The sequence below is a fragment of the Heptranchias perlo genome, chromosome 4, assembly GCF_035084215.1.
Source record: "Heptranchias perlo isolate sHepPer1 chromosome 4, sHepPer1.hap1, whole genome shotgun sequence".
NCBI lineage: Eukaryota > Metazoa > Chordata > Chondrichthyes > Hexanchiformes > Hexanchidae > Heptranchias > Heptranchias perlo.
Window position 1 is genome coordinate 78,061,413 of NC_090328.1, and position 21,798 is coordinate 78,083,210.

A 21,798-nucleotide genomic window follows, 5' to 3' on the forward strand; every position below is an offset into this window, starting at 1 on the left:
TTCCTTAGTTGTCCTCTAGCTCTTAATGTATTTATAAAACATCTTTGGGTTTTCTTTGATTTTACCTGCTAACATTTTTTCATGCCCTCTCTTTGCTTTCCTAATTTCCTTTTTAACTTCACCCCTGCACTTTGTATACTCCTCTAAGCTTTCCGTAGCATTGAGTTCCCGGTGTCTATCATAGGCTTTCTTTTTCTGCCTTATCTTACCCTGAATGCTTTTTGACATCCGTGGGCTCTAGATTTGGCAGCCCCTCCCTTTTTCTTTGTGGGAACATGTTTACCCTGAACCCCTTGAATCACCCCTTTGACTCCAACTGCTCTGACACTGATTTACCTTCAAGTAGCTGCTTCCAGTTTACTTCTGCTAAATCACTTCTCAGTTTAGTAAAATTGGCCTTTCCCCAATTGAAAACTTTAACCCCTGCTTTATCTTTGTCCTTTTCCATATCTATGCTAAAACTAACTATTATGATCACTACCACCAAAATGCTCTCCCACTGCTACTTCTTCCACCTGCCCCTCTTCATTTCCTAGAACTAAATCCAGGACTGCCCCCCCCCCTTGTTGAGCTTGCTATATACTGGCTAAAAAAATTCTCTTGTATGCAGTTTAAGAATTCTGCACCCTCTATACCATTCACACTGCTTATATCCCAGTTAATATTAGGGTAATTAAAATCCCCTACTATTACTGCCCTATTGTTTTTGCACTTCTCAGAAATCTGCCTACATATCTGCTCTTCTATCTCCCTCTGACTGGGGGTCTATAGTACACTCCCAGTAGTGTGACTGCCCCTATTTTGTTCTTTAGCTCAATCCATAAGGCCTTATTTGATGCTCCTTCTAAAATATCATCCCTCCTCACAGCTGTAATTGTTTCCTTAAACAAAACTGTCCCCCCTCCTTTTTCCTAACTCCTTAAACTCTGCCTGTAGGACCTCATTCCTCTTTCTACCTATGTCATTGGTCCCAATATGGACCACGACCTCTGGCTGTTCACCACCCCCACCCCCCAAGAATGTTCTGCATAGGAATGGATACGAGTTCCCAATTGATACCCACCTAAATACAATTAACACTAATTGATATAAATCACGTGGATACAATTACTACTCTGCACCCCCTTCTAAATTGTATCATTTAGTTTATATTGCCTCTCCTCATTCTTCCTACAAAAATGAATCACTTCACACTGCTCTACATTAAATTGCATCTGCCATGCGTCTGCCCATTTCACCAGTCTGTCTATGTCCTCCTGAAGTCTGTTATTATCCTCCTCACTGTTCACTACATTTCTGAGTTTCGTGCCATCTGCAAACTTTAAAATTATGCCCTGTATACCCAAGTCCAGGTTATTAATATATATCAAAAAGGGCAGTGGTCCCAACACCGATCCCTGGGGAACACCACTGTATACTTCCCTCCAGTCTGAAAAACAACCGTTCACCACTACTCTCTGCTTTCTGTCCCTTAGCCAATTTCCACGCAGCAACTGCCCCTGTAATCCCATGGGCTTCAATTTTGCTAACAAGTCTGTTGTGTGGTACACTGATATTGCTAATGAGATCAGTCATAGAATCGTACAGCACTTGAGGCCGCCGTTCAGCCCTTCGTGTCTGTGTTGGCTCTTTGAAAGAGCTGTCCATTTAGTCCCACTCCCCTGTAAATCTTTCCTTTTCAGGTATATATCCAATTCCCTTTTGAAAGCTACTACTGAATTTGCTTCCACCACCCTTTCAGGCAATGCATTCCAGATCATTACAAATCGCTGCGTAAAAAATTCTGCTCATCTCCCCTCTGGCTCTTTCGCCAGTTACCTTAAATCTGTGTCCTCTGGTTACTGATCCTCCTGCCAATGGAAATAATTTCTCCTTATTCACTTTATCAAAACCCTTCATAATTTTGAATACTTCAATTAAGTCTCATCTTAACCTTCTCTGCTCTAAGGAGAACAACCCCAGCTTCTCCAGTCTCTTCACTTAACTGGAGTCCCTCATCCCTGGTACCATTCTAGTAAATCTCTTCGGCACCCTCTCTAAGGCCTTGACATTTTTCCTAAAGTGTGGTGCCCAGAACTGACCACAATACTCCAGCTGGGGCCTAACCATTTTATGCTGAAATAACTGATATGTCCTGAAAATAAGCAGACTATTCACACAACCAGGCACATGTTGAATTTCACTGAACTGTCCCATAGACATTCCATTTAAAATTACAATATTCTCATTTACTGAATCCCATAGACTCTGCTGGAATATCCAAAATTCTCAATTTAGATGTACACTGAACATTCATGAAGTTTCTCGCCGGTTAATCCTTAAATCGAAGTAATTTATTCCTATGGGTAGAAATAATATAGGAATTGTGTTTTGACATTCAATTTATTCATATTTATTTGGCAAACCTTTCAACAAGCTTTTATTTTCGATTATCTTTTAAATTGAGACATTATGTAGTTTACAATATCTCTCCATAACATCTAAAAAGTTCTTTTACTGTGTTGTTTTTCTGTAACCTGACATTTCCCTATTTCTCATATGTATTAGTATTAAATGCATGAACATCAATGTAAAAATCAATGTCTATAGATGAATTGCCATTTTTCCATTTAATCATTAACTTAATCTCCTATACTAGGCTTTGCTAGCTTAGTTCAGTTATAGCACACTCACCTCAGAGTTAGAAAGTCACGGCTTTAAGTCCCACTCCATAACTTGAACATACAATACAGGCTGACACTTCAGTGCAGTACTGAAGAAGTATTTCATTGTTAGAGGTGCCATCTTTCAAATACGATGTTAAACAAGATCCCATCTGCCTGTTCAGGTGGCACTATTCAAAGAAGAGCTTGGGAATTCTCCCATTGTCCAGCCCAACACTTATCTCTCAACCAATACCACCAAAACATACTAACTAGTCATTTACCTAATTTCAGTTTGTGGGACTTTGCTGTGTGCAAATTGTCTGCTGCATTTGCCTGCATAACTAATGACTACACTTCAAATATAAATTGGCTGTAAAGCACCTTTGGAGCATCTTGAGGACATGAAAGGCGCTATATAAACGCAAGTTCTTTCTTTCTCCTCTTGCCTATCTGGTTTAGAACTATCTGTTCAGCTTCAATACACGAAGTCTTGCAAACTGGAGAAAAAAAAACTAAGATACTGTTATCAATTTTATTTCATTATGTTTACATCAATATAATGAACAACTGGCACACTTTAATGTTGCTGTAATTTCATTCAATTTCTCCTTTGCAAAAAATGTCTATGTCCTCCTTTCATTATGCATGATTCCCATGTTGACAGGATGAACTCATTAACTAGCATCAAGCAAATAAGAGTGACATGGGGTAATTTTGCAGTTGATTTCTCCTTTCTCTGGATAAGCAAGCCAAGAATGCAAAAAAAACATTTTAACAGGGAAATCTAGTAGTTTTCAATTTCAAACCTACAGTGATGTAATGCAAGTTTTTTGGTGGGGTTTAGGACAGTACAGGGCTGAACATTTAGTTATATTTCACAGTAAATGCATTTACATTTTCCTCAGTTGGAATTTGGCACGGCCACACCTTGTATTGTAGGTTATGTTTACTGTTGTAGATTTGTAATACTAAAGTATTTAGCTGAGTTCCAAATGCTGGAACATTTTATGTCTGTTTTATTGCTACCATACCTTGGTCTCCTACTAGAATGGTATATTCTCTGTAGTTCGGTCTCTAGCTGTTCCTCTGCATTTGATAATAAGCCCTCCAAAGCTGTAATTTCCTGGCATTCTCTTGTGGTAAGCTTTTTTAAAAAAAATAATTCTTGGGATGTGTTGCCCATCCTGAGTTAACTTAAGACGACGGTGGTGGGCTAGTTCATAGAAGAATCATAGAATCATTCAAAATTTACGGCACAGAAGGAGGCCATTCGGCCCATCATGTCCGCCATTCATGGTCAGTATCTTTGTTTCAAAACAAGAATGAAAAATTGCCATAGTACTCCATTTTTAAAAAAACTTATTTTCTGCTGTGATGGATGCTGGCTGTGCTATTATGCTGTTTTAACAAAATATCAGAGTATTGATATTTATTCAATTTAAAGTTTACATCTTGTGACCTGCGGTTGTAGGTATCAGTCTCACTTTGGATAAGCAGTCTTTGGGTTTGAGCTCCATACAGGCTGAAATTCCTGTCATCACTAATTTTAGCAAAAAAGTTGCAAGTTAAAAAGTGGCATTCAGCCTCTAAATGTGCTTTAAAAAAGTACTGACCTCAAACCAAACTTAATATTGATAACCAAAGGAAATTATAGTTCATATTATTTCAAATTTTAAATATGCTTTTTACTCATATCTACTTCTTTTGCCAGGGGACAAAAGGAATTACAGCCTCTTACAGTCATAGAAAGGTTACAGCACGGAAGGAAGTCATTCGGCCCATCGAGTCTATGCCGGCTATATGCAAGAGCAATCCAGCTAGTCCCACTTCCCCGCTCTATCCCTGTAGCCCTACAAACTTTTTCCTTTCATGTATTTATCCAAAGCCACGATTGAATCTGCCTCCACCACCACCCCCCCCCACCCCATGCAGTGCACTCCAGATCCTAACCACTTGCTGCGTAAAAAAGTGTTTCCTCATTTCACCTTTGGTTCTTTTGCCAATCACCATAAATCTATGTCCTCTGGTTCTTGACCCTTCCACTAATGGGAAGTTACTCTCTATCTACTCTTCTAGACCCTTCATGATTTTGAATACCTCTATCAAATCTCCTCTCAACCTTCTCTGTACCAAGGAGAACAACCCCAGCTTCTCCAATATATCCATGTAACTAAAGTCCCTCATCCCTGGAATCATTCTAGTAAATCTTTTCTGCACCCTCTCCAAGGCCTTCACATCTTTCCTAAAATGCAGTGCCCAGAATTGGACACAATACTCCAGTTACGGTCGAACCATATATATTTATATTTATAAAGGTTCATCATGACTTCCTTTTGTACTCTATGCCTCTTTTTATAAAGCCCAATATCCTGTATGCTTTTTTAAAATCACTTTCTCAACCTGCCCTGCCACTTTCAACGATTTGTGCACATATACCCCCAGATCTCTCTGATCCTGCACCCCTTTTAGAATTGTGCCCTCTAGTTTATATTGCCCCTCCTTGTTCTTCCTACCAAAATGTATCACTTCACATTTTTCTGCATTAAATTTCATCTGCCACAGGTCCGCCCATACCACCAGCCTGTCTATATCCTCTTGGTCTATCACTATCCTCCTCACTGTTCACTACATTTTCAAGTTCTGTGCATCTGCAAATTTGGAAATTGTGCCCTGTACACCCAAGTCCAAGTCATTTATATAAATCAAGAAAAGCAGTGTTCCTAGTACCGACCCCTGGGGAACACCACTGTACACCTCCCTCCAATCCGAAAAACAACCATTCACCACTACTCTCTGCTTCCTGTTACTTAGCCAATTTAGTATCCATGCTGCTACTGCCCCCTTTATTCCATGGGCTTGAATCTTGATGACAAGCCTATTATGCTACACTTTATCAAACGCCTTCTGAAAGTCCATATACACCACATCAACCACATTGCCCTCATCTATCCTCTCTGTTACCTCATCAAAAAACTCAATCAAGTTAGTTAAACACGATTTGCCTTTAATCAATCCACACTTGTCCAAGCGACTGTTAATTCTGTCGCGGATTATCATTCCTAAAAGTTTCACCACCACCGAGGTTAATCTGACTGGCCTGTAGTTGCTGTGTTCATCCTTACACCCTTTTTTTGAACAAGGGTGTAACATTTGCAATTCTCCAGTTCTCTGGCACCAACCCCGTATCTAAGGATGTTTGGAAGATTATGGCCAGTACCTCCGCAATTTCCACCCTTACTTCCCTCAGCAACCTAGGATGCATCCCATCTGGACCGGGCAACTTATCTACTTTAAGTATAGCTAGCATCTCTAGTACCTCTATCAATTATTAGCCCATCCAATATCTCAACTACATCTTCCTTTACTGAGACTCTGGCAGCATCTTCTTCCTTGGTAAAGACAGATGCAAAGTACTCATTTAGTACCTCGGCCATGCCCTCTGCCTCCACGAGTAGATCTCCTTTTTGGTCCCTGATCAGCCCTACCCCGCCTCTTACTACCCGTTTACTGTTTACATGCCTATAGAAGACTTTTGGATTCCCTTTCATGTTTGCCGCCAGTCTATTCTCATACTCTCTCTTCGCTTCTTATTTCCTTTTTCACTTACCCTCTGAATTTTGCTTTTTTCAGCCTGGTTCTCACTTGTGTTATCAACCTGACATCTGTCATGTGCCCCCTTTTTTCTGCTTCATCTTACTCACCTTCTCTTTTGTCATCCAAGGAGCTCTGGCTTTAATTGCCCTATCTTTCTCCCTCATGGGAATGTACCTAGACTGTCTCTGAATCATCTCCTCCTTGAAGGCCACCCATTGTTCAATTACAGTTTGCCTGCCAATCTTTGATTCCAATTTACCCGGGCCAGATCAGTTCTCATCCCACTGAAATTGGCCCTCCTCTAATTCAGTATTTTCACTTTAGAGTGGTCCATGTCCTTTTCCATAACTATTCTAAACCTTATGATACTATGATCGCTGTTCCCTAAATGTTCCCCCACTGACACTTGCTCCACTTGACCCACGTCATTCCCCAGAACCAAGTCCAGCAATGCCTCCCTCCTCGTTGGGCCAGAAACATACTTGTTAATAAAGTTCTCCTAGACACACTTCAAAGATTCCTCTCCCTTTTTGCCCCTTACATTATTACTATCCCAGTCTATATTGGGATAGATCTTGGGGTGGAAATATGCTTATTAAGTGCCACTGCCAGACTATTTTTATAAGAACCATGTACATCATACATAATCCCTGTTCTACAGAGTTTCCTGGCTGATAGTTGGACACGCTCTTCTCAGCTCTTCCTTCACACCTCACCTTCCAGAAGCTTGTTCCAGTCTTGCAAGCACTTATTTTTCTTTTCCTCTATCACTTTCTAGATCTCATCCTCTGTTTATTTTTCCTGGCGCTCCTTTTCAGCTGCTCTCTGTCCTGATTTTGTTTTGCATTGCTTCCCAATGTAAACATCAAGCCCCATAATCACAGACTGAGGATCCCAGCAAAATGTGACCTAAAATCTTTAAAGCAGAAAAGCAACTAATATTACTATTTTTCCACTCTAAAAAGGCACCAGAATAAGAACAACTTTCATTCAGGTAGTGATAAATCTCAGAAAATAAACTGTTTGTGATGTGGGTTTCAGCTCCGAACAGGATTTTTGTTTATTACGGGTTACGGAACCAAGGTGGGTAGTGGAGCTAGGGCACAGGTCAGCCATGAATACTCCTGTTGCTATGTTCCTATATGGCTGGTGTAACTTAATCTGTCATTCTACTACTCAATAGTTTATTTTCTACAATCCACAGTTTCCTGAAATGTATCTTCTGTATATCCCTGTTTGTAAATTAAAATCACATTGTGGCTGCTACAACAAATGTCATGACTATTGTTTTAAGAGATATTGGCACAGATTTTGCTGGAGTGGGGCATCTCGCGGCATGCCCCTTTAGTTACTCTTTTACCCTTACCCTTCAATTCAGTAATTTTCTGCCCGAGTCCTGTGAGCCCAGGCTTTTCTAAATCACTTTCCTGTAAATGGAGAGGCAGGTTTGTGCAGATAATCTCTACCATTTTAAGCAACATACGATCACAAGATAGGTGTGGATGAGAAAGACCATTTGACTCATCCTCACTCATCATCCAGAAAGCACACACTAACCTGCCCCATCAGTCCCTCAGCATCTAGCTGTTTCTTAAATTGTTCCAGCGATTTTGTCTCTATCAACATACCCAGAAGTCCATCCAGTTTGTTTATTACACTTGAGTGAAAAATTACTGACCTCAGTCTTTTCTTAATTTAACTCGTGCCTTCGTGTTCTACTGCCATCTTTTAATTTGAAATAATGGTCCATATTTATCTTTTCCATACCATTTACTATGTTATATAACTCTATGAGGTCCCTCTCAGACACCTCCTTTCAAACCTGAAAAGCCTAAATGTCTCCAGTTTTTCCTCAACTCTGTCCTCTGACATTAGGGATCAGTCTTGTGGCTCTTCCCCATTACCTCCAGGCTTTGAATGTCTCCCTCATGTCTGTGACCAGAACTGAACATATTATTAAAGAAATGGTTTGACCCACAGCACTGTGTAGTTTACAGTATTCCAACTTGTACTCTACAGTTTTAGATTTATAGTTCAGCGTGGTATTTACTTTGTTGATTGTTGCTCCGCTGTGATTTGCTATGTTGAACGCAGAGTCTACCAATACCCCTGTATTTCTCAACTTCAGAATTAGCTATTTCAACACTATTCATGTACAAAGATCAACCATTCTTCAATTCCATTTGCAATACTTCCCACTTAGAATCATAAAAAGGTTACAGCACGGAAGGAGGCCATTTGGCCCTCAAGTCCACGCCGGCTCTATGCAAGATCAATCCAGCTAGTCCCACTCCCCCGCCCTATCCCCGTAGCCCTGCAAAATTTTTTCCTTTCAAGTACTTATCCAGTTCCCTTTTGAAGGCCATGATTGAATCTGCCTCCACCACCCCCTCGGGCAGTGCATTCCAGATCCTAACCGCTCGTTGTGTAAAAAAGTTTTTCCTCACGACACCTTTGGTTCTTTTGCCAATCACCTTAAATCTATGTCTTCTGGTCCTTGATCCTTCCGCCAATGGGAACAGTTTCTCTCTATTTACTCTGTCTAGACCCTTCATGATTTTGAATACCTCTATCAAATCTCCTCACAACCGTCTCTGTTCCAAGGAGAACAACCTCAGCTTCTCCAGTCTATCCACATAAACAAAGTCCCTCATCCCCGGAATCATTCTAGTAAATCTCTTCTGCACCCTTTCTAAGGCCTTCACACCTTTCCTGAAGTGCGCTGCCCAGAACTGGACACAATACTCCAGATGCGGGCGAACCAGTGTTTTATAAAGATTCATCATGACTACCATACTTTTGTACTCCATGCCTCTATTTATAAATTGTAAACAATTTTACAACACCAAGTTATAGTCCAACAAATTTATTTTAAATTTCACAAGCTTTCGGAGGCTTCCTCCTTCCTCAGGTGAATGTTGTGGAAAGAGGAAGGAGGAAGCCTCCGAAAGCTTGTGAAATTTAAAATAAATTTGTTGGACTATAACTTGGTGTTGTAAAATTGTTTACAATTGTCAACCCCAGTCCTTCACCGGCATCTCCACATCTATTTATAAAGGCCAGGATCCTGTATGCTTTTTAAACTGCTTTCTCAACCTGTCGTGCCACCTTCAATGATTTGTGCACATATACCCCCAGATCTCTCTGTTCCTGTACCCCTTTTAGAGTTGTGCCCTCTAGTTTATATTTCCTCTCCTCGTTCTTCCTACCGAAATGTATCACTACGCATTTTTCTGTGTTAAATTTCATCTGCCACATGTCTGCCTATGCCACCAGCCTGTCTGTATCCACTTGAAGTCTATCACTATCCTCCTCACTGTTTACTACCCTTCCAAGTTTTGTGTCATCTGCAAATTTTGAAATTGTGCCCTGTACACCCAAGGCCAAGTCATTACTATATATCAAGAAAAGCAGTGGTCCCAGCACTGACCCCTGGGGAACACCACTGTACACCTCTCTCCAGTCCAAAAAGCAACCATTCACTGCTACTCTCTGTTTCCTGTCCCTTCTCTTACTACCCGTTTACTGTTTACATGCCTCTAGAAGACTTTTGGATTCCCTTTTATGTTGGTCGCCAGTCTATTCTCATACTCTCTCTTTGCCCCTCTGAACTTGTTCCTATTAAATTTGATGTGCCATTGTTTCCCTCACTAAATATTCTGTAGTTCCCTAGCGGTCTCCTCAGAATAAACTGTAATGCACAGTACCACAGAATTCAAAGGATCAGTCAGAGCCTGGGTGCAAAGTGTCCTGCGAGCTGTATCTTGAAGAAATGATTGCAATGTAATTAGGCATATTTTGTTTTTGCCTGCCACGTGATTGGGGTGAAAACTGAAATTGGGGAGAATGGGTTTGCGTAATATGATTAGTAAGTAGCGAATCAGAATAGAGAAAAATGCATAGATTTAAACATGTAACCAATGTGGAAGGTGAAATTTGGCCAATTCTTGACTGTTATGATACGGTCAACACACTTGATGTACATGACAGACATAAGAAATGTTGTTATACATCTGTTCTCTTTCACTTAGCAATATCCAATATTGCTTTCTCTGTTCCGGGATATACAATGGAGGTTTTCAGCACAGGACTTCTTCGCTATCAACTTTAAATCAACAAAAATTCTCAAAATATCACGCACCAAAGAATTAGAAAGGTGTACTTCATAATATTGTGAAGTAAAAACTGGTACAAAAACTGGTAATAAATTTGGAACTAATAATCAATGCAACTGTTCATCTACACCACTTTGCATGCTTTCAGGTTCTGATACAAGAGCAAAGAAAAAATTATGCCAAATTAATTTTTCAAACCACATTTAACAATCACTACAAATGGAAGCATACAATTTGAAACAAACTAAATAGGTACTGTATTACTAAACATCGCAAATCGGAAGGAGAAACCTTCGCAGACAATACAACAAATAGGTCTTCTGTTGTTCCCCAGCAGTTAGAAATTCACATATTTGCACACTGACTGAACAGTAAATTAGTGAGCATGCTCTCTTGTATCTTAATGACAGCTGGCGTGCTTTACAAAACGTTTTCTCTTGTTAATAGTCACATCGACTCCCAATGAAGTTGATACATACATTCCTCGCTCTCTTCTGCTACTATTCCATTTCTCATATTTTTGGTAAGAATTTTGAGTTGAGTTCCCTAGGAATGATATTTCATAACTGGCAGAAATAAACAGGTTGATCATTTCAAGCATGTTATAGGTTTATGCTGATATTGGTAACAAATCATTTTGTCTTAGTGCTCTTCATGTAAAGTAAATCTTTCACTTAATGCCCGAAGGGACCTTTACCATTCCAAGTAGAGCAAATGATGGGGTAAATTTTCCTCTGACAGGATCAAACTATAGGGTAAATTTTCTGAATCACTGCCAGTTATGCCAGTGGGGATTGGGCTTAGGCCTGTTAATCACCAGCCTGTTAAGACACACGTGATATTCAATAGCCAGGAAAATTTGCTGGCTAAGAGTGCTCCCACACAAAAATCTCATTATGGGGGACAAATTAAATGAATATATTCAAATGGACTGAAGACATGATTTCTTGGGTTTTCAACAAAATCGCACTTCTGCTTTTTTTCATTCATTTTTTTCCTTGCAAATTAATTTTTTTTAAAAACTGTACAGGGGAAAAATTCGATAGGGCCTATTATTGGACACAGCTATTAACCTGCACCCATTGGCCCCTGCACAGGCAGGACGAGAACGTTAAGTGCCAAAATGGTGTCTATCACTTTAAATCAGTGTTGCACAATGATTGTATCCTCATTCTCCTTACTTTACATGCTTCTGGCATTCGGTTTCTGCGCATGCCCTAACTCCTATACCAAGATGGCGTCCAGTCCATGTCTCACTGGAATTGTGCTTGCGCAGCCAAGTCGCCATCTTGGGCGTTCGAGGTCGCGTAGCGCCGTAACAACGGGTACTACACGGCCCAATTTAGCGCCCTCTTTCTTTAAAACTTTTTCTAATACATAACAGTAAATAATGTTTAAGTCCAAGCTAACATAGATGAATTATTGTCCACTAATTTACCAGAAGGTCAACTTCAAATGAAGCAATCACAAACCTTCAACAGAACAAGAACATGTATTAAAAAAAGACAAGAGGACACATGGAAAAGAACATAGACATTCACAAGAGCGCAGAACGACAAAGCATCCAAGTGCAAGCTACAGTCACATAGCAGTCGGCAAATCAAGGTAAAATTTTTGATGGTTTTGAAGCGTCCCAAATATAGTATTTTATTGCTCACATAGAATGTACAGCACAGAAACAGATAATTCGGCCCAAGTGGTCCGTGCCAGTGTTTATGCTCCACACGAGTCTCCTCCCACCGAACATAGAGAATTTAATGGCCTAAATTATGTTAATATGCTTGGGTACTATTTGGAAATGGTAATCATCTTTTTTGCCACAATTGTATCGAGCACTCAATGAGGTCACACAACACCACTTACTCTAACAATTAACAGAGCTTGAAGAACAATAATCATTAGGATTTTTAAAAAATTCTTAGAAAATGTAACACTTTGTACCTATTATATAAAACAGAATACATACTGCAGAAGTTAAAAAGCAGTAAACAAATTTAGAGTTCAGATAGGTTTATTCAAAATTTGCCCACATAGTATTATTGCCTTCAATTTTCTTAACCATCCATTATATATCCTATAGATCAGTGGACCCTTTATATGATGTCATCTTTCGATGCCATACAAAACCTTTGTTATAATGCAACAAATATTCCAGAAAGCTGTTGTGTGACTTCATTAAAGATGCAATCTCAAACAATCTGCACTGTACTAGAGATTGTGTGTAATAAAGTGCACTATAACACAAGATCAGGTTACTAATCTATCCTGTACGTTATGAATAAAATACCCTAGTGGTTAGCGTGTTCCACCATGAGAATATGCATATTTTCTTACATTGTTCACATACCTTCAGACCATACATGCACTGCTCCTGGTAACTACTTGCTTCCCTTTATAATTAACTCAACTTGACAAGACCCCAGTTTTTTTTTCAAAAAGGCAAGTGCAAGCAGAAAGAAATGAAAGCAATAACCTGCAACAATTTATCATATTACTGGGATGCAGGGAATTTTTTTTTGTGCATTTTGAGCTTATATGTTTATTATCACTATGCCACTCAAACAAAAACATCAGCAATTCAAATAGAATAATTCGACAGCAAGGAATTGTACCATTGGATGCTGAGCAACTGTACGTAATTCCCATAAATAAATCTGTGGTGCAGATCACTAAGAGCAAAGGGCAAATGTATAAGCCAAATTTGCCATCTTTCCCTTCATGTTTTTACATTCCGATCTTGATCACTTTACAAATTTGTTGCCATTGCAGGGTTTGCATTACAACATGGGGGAACTAGGGCATGCTGCTGGGATCATTGGGTAGGATTTATATTGCATGAGCGAAGACAATCATACATCAGCAATCCATTTAAATCAACACCACATTGTAATATAAATTATATCCTGCAATTCATTTTTATTTTCACAAGTGCATAATATGTTACTATTGATCTGGAATATCACAGACATCAGGCACATAGTCTTTTGTGCAGAAATGCCAAACAATTTTCCTTTCAGGAATGTCAACAAAATCTGATTATAAATATACAGCAGAGTACCACAACGATAGGGAAACATCTCCTAATCCAAGCTGTACTTCAGGAGTTCTACAAACTTGGGCCGAATCACCAGTGAGAAGTATTGGCAACAGTCTGGGAAAAGGTCACCTGTCTGCCCTACAGATGAAGAATGGCACATGGTCTATGGTCTAGGTAGTCCCAAGTGCGAAAAACCAAAAGAAAAAGCAGACAAAAATGCAAAAAAAACCACAGATCCTGGCGATTGGGAGAGATACAAAGAACAGCAAAGGGTGACAAAACAGACAGTAAGAGCTACAAAATGGAAGTATGAAAAGAAGCTTGCAAGGGATATTAACTTAAATTTATATTAGGAAAAAGAGGGCTGTTAAGAGCAATGTGAGCCCCTTAAAAACTGATAATGGTGATATTGTAAATAAAAATAAGGAAATGGCAGACATGTTAAATAATTACTATGTGCAGTATTTACAGTAGAGGAAGAGGATAGCATGCCGGACACCACAAGGAAACTAATTTTGAATCAGGGACGGGGACTCACCATAATTAACGGAAGCAAATTAACGGTAACAAAGAAAATAATGGCACTAGAGTGACAAATCCCCAGGACCAGATGGTTTCCATCCCAGGGTTTTAAAGGAAGTAGGTGAGAACATTGCAAATGCCCTAACTATATAATCTTCCAAAATTCTCTCGATTCAGGAACCCATTCTTTTAGATTGGAAAATTGCACATGTTGCTTTGCTATTTAAGAAAGGTGAGAGAGGGAAACCAAGGAATTATAGACCAGCTAGCTTAACATCTGTTGTCGGGAAATTACTTGAATATACAATTAAGGATAAAGTGATTGAACACCTTGAAAATTTTCAGCTGATCAGAAAGAGCCAGCATAGATTTGTAAAGGGTAGGTCATGGCTGACGAACCTGATTGAATTTTTTGAAGAGTGACTAAAGTAGTGGGCAGGGGAATGTCTATGGATGTTATTTATATGGATTTCCAGAAGGCATTCGATAAAGTCCCTCATAAGAGACTGTCAGCTAAAGTTGAAGCTCATGGAATTGAGGGCAAATTATTGACCTGGTTAGGAAATTGGCTGAACGACAGGAGACAAGAGAGTAAGGATAATGGGCAGGTACTCAAATTGGCAGGGTGTGACTAGTGGTACCCCACAGGGATATGTGTTAGGGCCCTAACTATTCATTGTATTTATTAACGACTTAGATGACAGGATAGAGAGCCACATGTCCAAGTTTGCTGATAACACAAAGATAGGCAGCATTATACGCATAAAATTACAGAGAGATATTAATAGATTAAGTGAACGGGCAAAACTGTGGCAAATGGATTTCAATGTGGGCAAGTGTGAGGTCATCCAATTTGGATCTATAAAGGATAGATCAGTGTACTTTCTAAATGGTGAAAAGCTCGAAACAGTGGAGGTCCAAAGAGTCTTAGGGGTCAATGTACACAGATTATTAAAATTTCATGGACAGATACAGAAAATAATCAAAAAGGCTAATAGAATGCTGGCCTCTATATCTAGAAAACTAGAATAGAAGGGGGTAGAATTTAGTTATATTACAGCTATACAAAAGCAATGGTTAGGCCACACCTGGAGTACTGTGTTCAGTTCTGGGCACCGCACCTTAGGAAGGATATATTAGCCTTGGAGGGAGTGCAGTGTAGATTTACTAGAATGAAATCTGGATTCCAAGGGTTAAATTAGGAGGAGATATTCCTCAAACTGGAGTTGTATTCCCTGGAATTTAGAAGATTAAAGGGTGATTTGATCGAAGTTTTCAAGGTATTAAGAGGAACTGATAGAGTAGATAGATAGAAACTATTGCCGCTGGTTGGGGAGTCTAGGACTAGGGGATATAGCCTAAAAATTAGAGCCAGGACTTTCAGGAGTGAAGTTAGAAAAGACTTCTACACACAAAGAGTAGTAGAAGTTTGGAACTCTCTTCCGCAAGCGGGAGTTGATGTTAGCTCAATTGTTAATTTTAAATCTGAGATTGATAGATTTTTGTTAACCAAAGGTATTAAGGGATATGGGGCTAAGGCAGGTATAGAGTTAGGTCACGGATCAGCCATGATCTCATTGAATGGTGGAACAGGCTCGAGGGGCTAAATGGCCTACTCCTGTTCCTATGTTAAATGTTTAAAACTGTTTTTCTCCTTTCTAAATGGTTATGTTCTTTTGTCATTCACCAACATACAGTGAAACCTATACAAATGGACACCCCCAAAAAATGGACACTTATTGACAGTCCTATTGTATCAGATACAAGTTGCACCTTGAAACCACGGACATGCGCAAATTTCAAACTACGAACAGCCTTCAATGTACCAAGTCCATTTACAACTTAAAACAAGGGACACGCAGGTACGAGGCAGCAGCAGGTGAAAGAAACCGGTGTCGTGGAATGGGGAGCTCTTTACCCAGCATCCAGTGGCAGAAAAACCACTCTATCTCTGGGATTGACCATAACAGATAAGAGCAGAAATAGGCCATTTAGCCCTTTGAGCCTGCTCCGCCATTTAATGAGATCATAGCTGATCTGATTTTTACCTCAACTCCACTTTCCCGCTCTTTCTCCATATCCTTTGATTCCCTTGCTGATCAAAAATTTGTCTAACTCAGCCTTGAATGTATTCAATGACTCAGCCTCCACAGCTTCTTGGGGTAAAGAATTCCAAAGATTCACGACCCTCTGGGAGAAGAAATTCCTCCTCCTTTCCGTCTTAAATGGGCAACCCCTTATTCTGAGACTATGCCCCCTAGTTTTAGATTGCCCCATGAGGGGTAACATCCTCTCAGCATCTACCCTATCGAGTCCTCTCAAACACATACATGTTTCAATAAGATCTCTTCTCATTCTTCTAAACTCCAATGAGTATAGACCCAACCTGTTCAATCTTTCCTCATAAGACAACTCTTCCATACCCAGAATCAACCTAGTGAACCTTCTCTGAACTGCCTCCAATGCAAGTAAATCCTTCCTTAAATGAGGACACCAGAACTGTACGCAGTACTCCAGGTGTGGTCTCACCAGCACCCTGTACAACTGTAGCATAATTTCCCTGCTTTTATACTCCATCCCCCTAGAAATAAAGGCCAATATTCCGTTTGCCTTCCTGCTGCACCTGTATGTTGACTTTTTGTGTTTCATGTACGAGGACACCCAGATCCCTCTATACCGCAACATTTTGTGTATTTCTCCATTCAAATAATATTTTGCTTTTTTATTTTTCCTCCAAAGTGGATGACTTCACATTTTCCCACATTATATTCCATGTGTCAAATTTTTGCCCATTTGTTTAACCTGTCAATATTCCTTTGCAGACACTATGGGCTCGATTTTAGGGTCGGGTTTCCTGCGGGTTTCCAGCGGGGGGGCCCCGAAAATCCCGATATGAGGTCACGTGACCGGATCGCGCCGCGATCCCGACCACTTCCGGGTTCCCCGATGACGTGCGGGGCTGCGTGCGTGGCCCCCGCTGGTGGGAATCCCGCAGGCAATTAAAGCCAGCGGGGTTCCACTTGAGAGTACTTACCTTGCTTGTTGAGGTCAGTTAATGAGCTGAATCAGCTGTCAAAAGAGGAAGTGTGGGATTTTACCTGCATCGCAGACTGTTTCACACACTGGGGGAAACAGTCTCTCTCCAACCAGGCGTGTTGCAGCCAGCAGTCTGTGGCAGCTGCCAAGGTGCACTCCACGGGGGAGAGCCCTCACCCACGCAGGAAGCCACCGCGTCACATAGGGCAACCCCTGCCCCCCACCACCCCCCGCCAAGCCAGAGGACAGACCGACGCGAAACCGCAGCCCCAGTCCGAGGAACCACCCACCTACCCTGCACAACCCCTCAGACCAACACCTGCCAGATGGGTGGTGCGTGGACACCCTCAGAGGACGAACAGCATGACCAGCCCCAGCAGCCTCGCAGTCCACCGCAGAGACGTGGAGCCCCCCAACATGGTGTTGTTGCACGCCCACCTGCACAGCAGGAGGGAGGGCTACCGCAGAGAGAGACGCATCGCAGAGGGCACTACCCTCGCCACATGGTCCACAGACCGAGGCGAAGCTCCCCGGACCTCTCCGAGCAGCAGTGCACACGGAGGCGCAGATTCGCTCGACATGTAGTCGTGGAGATCTGCAGGCTCTTTCATGCAGAGCTGCTCCTGGCTGGCCCCAGCACCAAGTGCTTACCTGTCGCTGCCAAAGTCACCACTGCCCTCCACAACTTCTCCTCCGCATCCTTCCAGGGTGCAGCCGGCTACACCGCCGATGTCTCTCAGTGGTCTGCGCGGAAGAGCCCTGCAAATACACCTGCACCTATTCTGCAGTAACACGATGGGTGGCATCAGTGGTGGGTCCTCATAGTGATACCCAGGAGCGGGCATTATTGGACACAACAGACAGGATTCGCGGAGACATGGCAGTGGTGGTGCCAATATAATGTGTGCTGTTTGTTGCTCTGAAATTCAATATAGGTAACACCCATGGCAAACCCTCCGACACCCTTGTGCACCCCTTTCATGCTCACGAAACATTTGCCTTACGCTGCCTACTGCACATACGTGATGCATTCCCTGTGGCTGCAGCACAGGTGGTGGCAGGTTGAGTGAGGCTGGCCGTGAGGGAGATGCACGAGAGGGTGAGTATGGGATAGAGCCATGAGATTGTATGAGGATTGGGTCGCGTGTTAGTGGCAGGATGAGTACTGGCGAGGTGAGTAGGTGGAGGTAAGATGAGGATGGGGTTTGAGTGGGTATGAGGGGTGATGTGACAGAGTAGTGTTGGCGGTGCCGAAGGAGATGTGGGGTTGGGGCAGTGTTGTGGCAGATGGAGTGTAGGGGAAAGACTTTGTGTTCTCACTGTGGCTGACCTACTGAGGTCATTGAAGCGCCTCCTGCACTGTATGCAGGTGGGCGATATGTTGGTTGCGCAGGTGACCCCCTCTGCCACCTCGAGCCAGGCCTTCTTGGTGGCAGAGGCTGGCCGCTTCCTCCCGCCCGCCGGGTGGAAGATCTCTGTCTTCGCCCTCCTCCTCACCCCATCTAATGATACCTGGGGTGAGGCATCATTAAACTGGGAGCAGCCTTCCCCCTGGGCTGCTCCATGCTGAAATTTGTTCCATTGGTTGCAGCATCTGTCAGTGGAGGACTGCCCCTTTAACTAGAGAGCCTCCAGCTGACAGATCTTACTGCGCATGCGCAGCCCGCCCGACGCGCAGACCAGCAGCGTGGACCCCGGAGGAGCAGGTAATTGATTCCTATTAGTGTGTTGCCTGCTACGATCGCGCGGGCAACCCACTAATTTCACCGAGCGTGTTGACCACGCTCCCGAAACCCAACCCGCCGGAAACCCGCAGGCCTGGTAACATCGAGCCCTATGTCCTCCTCGTAACTTGCTTTTCCACCTATCTTTGTAATTTGGCCACAATATACTCTGTTCCTTCATCCAAGTCATTGACATATATTGTAAATAGTTGAGGCCCCAGCACTGATCCCTGCAGCATCCCACTAATTACAGATTGCCATTTTGAAAATGACCCTTTTATCCCGACTCTTTGTTTTCTGTTAGTTAGCCAATCCTCTATCCATGCCAGTATATTATCCCCAATACCATGAGCTCTTATCTTGTGCAGTAACCTTTTATGTGGCACCATATCGAATGCTTTTTTGAAATCCAAATATACTGCATCCATTGGTTCCCCTTTATCCACCCTGCCCGTTACTTCCTCAAAGAACTCTAATAAATTTGTCAGACATGATTTCTCATTCATTAAACCATGTTGACTCTCCTTGATTGTATTATGAGTCTCCAAATGTCCTGCTACTACTTCCTTAATAATGGATTCTAGCATTTTCCCAATGACAGATGTTAGGCTAACTGGTCTATAGTTACCTGCTTTCTGTCTCTCTCCCTTCTTGAATAGGGGTGTTTTCAATCTGCTGGGACCTTTCCAGAATCTAGTGAATTCTGGAAGATTACAACCAACGCATCCACTATCTCTGTAGCCACTTCCTTTAAGATCCTCGGATGCAAGCCATCAGGTCCAGGGGACTTGTCAGCCTTTAGACCCATTAGTTTACCTTGTACTTTTTCTCCAGAGAAAGTGATTGTTTTTAGTTCCTCCCTCCCCTTTGACCCTTGATTTTCTACTATTATTGGTATGTTATTAGTGTCTTCTACTGTAAAGACAGATACAAAATATCTGTTCAATTCCTCTGCCATTTCCTTGTTTTCCATTATTATTTCCCCAGTCTCATCCTCTAAGGGACCAATGTTTACTTTAGCTACCCTTTTCCTTTTTATATACTTGTAGAAGCTTTCACGGTCAGTTTTTATATTTCTTGCTAGTTTACTCTCGATTTATTTTCTCCCTCTTTATTATTCTTTTAGTCATCCTTTGCTGGTTTTTAAAGTTTTCCCAATCTTCGGGCTTACCAGTAATCTTTGCCATGTTGTATGCTTTTTCTTTTAACCTGATACCATCCTTTACTTCCTTAGTTAGCCATGGTTGCTTTTCGTGGAGTCTTTCCTCCTCACAGGGATATATTTTTGTTGCGAGTCATAAAATATCTTTTTAAATGTTTGCCACTGCTTATCCAGCATCATACCATCTAATCTGTTTACCCAGTCCACTTTAGCCAATTCCGCCATCATTCCTTTGTAATTGCCTTAATTTATGTTTAATACAGTAGTTTCAGACCAAAGATCCTCGCTCTCAAACTGGATGTGAAATTCTATCGTGTTATGATCACTGCTTCCCAAGGGATCCTTTACTTCAAAATCATTAATTAATCCTGTTTTGTTACCCATTACCAGATCTAAAATAGCCTGTTCCCTGGTTGGTTCCCCGACATATTAGTCTAAGAAACAGTCCCGAACCCCTCTATGAATTCCTCCTCAGGGCTACTTTTGCCAATTTGATTTGTCCAATCTATGTGAAAGTTAAAATCGCCCATGATTATTGCATTAACTTTAAATTTTACAAGCCCCCCTTATTTTCTGATTTATATTTTGCCCTACAGTGTAGCTACTGTTAGGGGGCCTATATACTACTCCCACCAGTGATTTCTTTCCCTTGCTATTTCTTACCTCCACCCAAATTGATTCAACATCTTGATCTTCTGAGCCAAGATCATTTCTCACTATTATACCAATTTCATGCTTTATTAACAGAGCTACCCCACCACCTTTACCTTATTTCCCATCCTTCCGAAATGTTAAATAACTCTGTTAAGTGTCTCTGTAATTGCAACGAGATCACACCTATTTGTTTCTATTTGTGCCGTCAATTCATCTATCTTATTACGAATAAAGAAACTTTAATTTTATCTTTTTACCATTGTTTCCTACCCCGGCCCCATTTGCTAGTGCACTCTTATGTTTGTATGCTCTGTCCCTTCCTGACACAATCTGTTTATCATTACCCCCATCACTTTCCTGTACTACTTCCTTGTCTTTTCTCTTTATCAATCTAAACTTCGCCCCACAGAATCCTCCCCCCCCTCTATTTAGTTTAAAGCCTTCTCTACCGCCCTAGTTATTCGGTTCACCAGAACACTGGTCCCAGCATGGTTCAGATGAAGCCCGTCACAATGGAACCGCTCTCTCTTTCCCCAGTACTGGTGCCAGTGCCCATGAATTGAAACCTACTTCTCCCACACCAATCTTTGAGTCATGCATTCATCTCTCTGATCTGATTTACCCTGTGCCAATTTGCTCGTAATTCAGATAATAATCCAGAGATTTTTACCTTTGTGGTTCTGCTTTTTAATTTAGTCTCTAGCTGTTCAAACTCCCTCAGCAGAACCTCTTTCTTAGTCCTACCTATGTTGGTGCATTGCTCTTGCATGGAGCCAGCACGGACTTGGTGGGCCGAATGGCCTCCTTCCGTGCTGTAACCTTTCTATGATTCTGTGTACAGTAAATCGGATGAGCCAATCATCCCAGGATTGGCTGTATATCCTGCAGCGTTCCTTTTTTTCCACCCTCACCTGGGATCGTGCCTAATTCTGGAGCCCTTCCAGAGGGATGTGATTTCAGTTCATCTTCTATTCGTTGGGTTTCCCAGTTCATTGCCATCGCAGGGTCCTATTTTCTAATGCTTCCACAGCTCTATCCCAGGTATAGAGCGGTTTCTCTGTCACTATGGATGCTAGGTAAAGAACTCCCCATTCCACAAAAGCCAGGAACTGTACTGGGCAACATCATATCTCACTCTGCCAGAACGTCAGGTACTAATGAGCTGCTAACGACCCCGTACCCACCCGCAAGCACTTCAAACATTAGCAGCTGCAGCACATGGCGGGAGGTGGTCCCATTCAGGGATCGGCAGGAAATTAATCCCCCCAATTTGGCTGGGATCTCCCAGGCAGTCCAGCCCTACAGCAGC

General features: G+C 41.8%; 1 protein-coding gene across 2 annotated transcripts in view; it reads right to left on the reverse strand.

Moving 5' to 3' along the window:
- fancc (FA complementation group C) overlaps positions 1-21,798 on the reverse strand; it is a 241,255-nt gene that overhangs the window by 73,532 nt on the left and 145,925 nt on the right. The gene's annotated exons all lie outside the window — the stretch shown is intronic.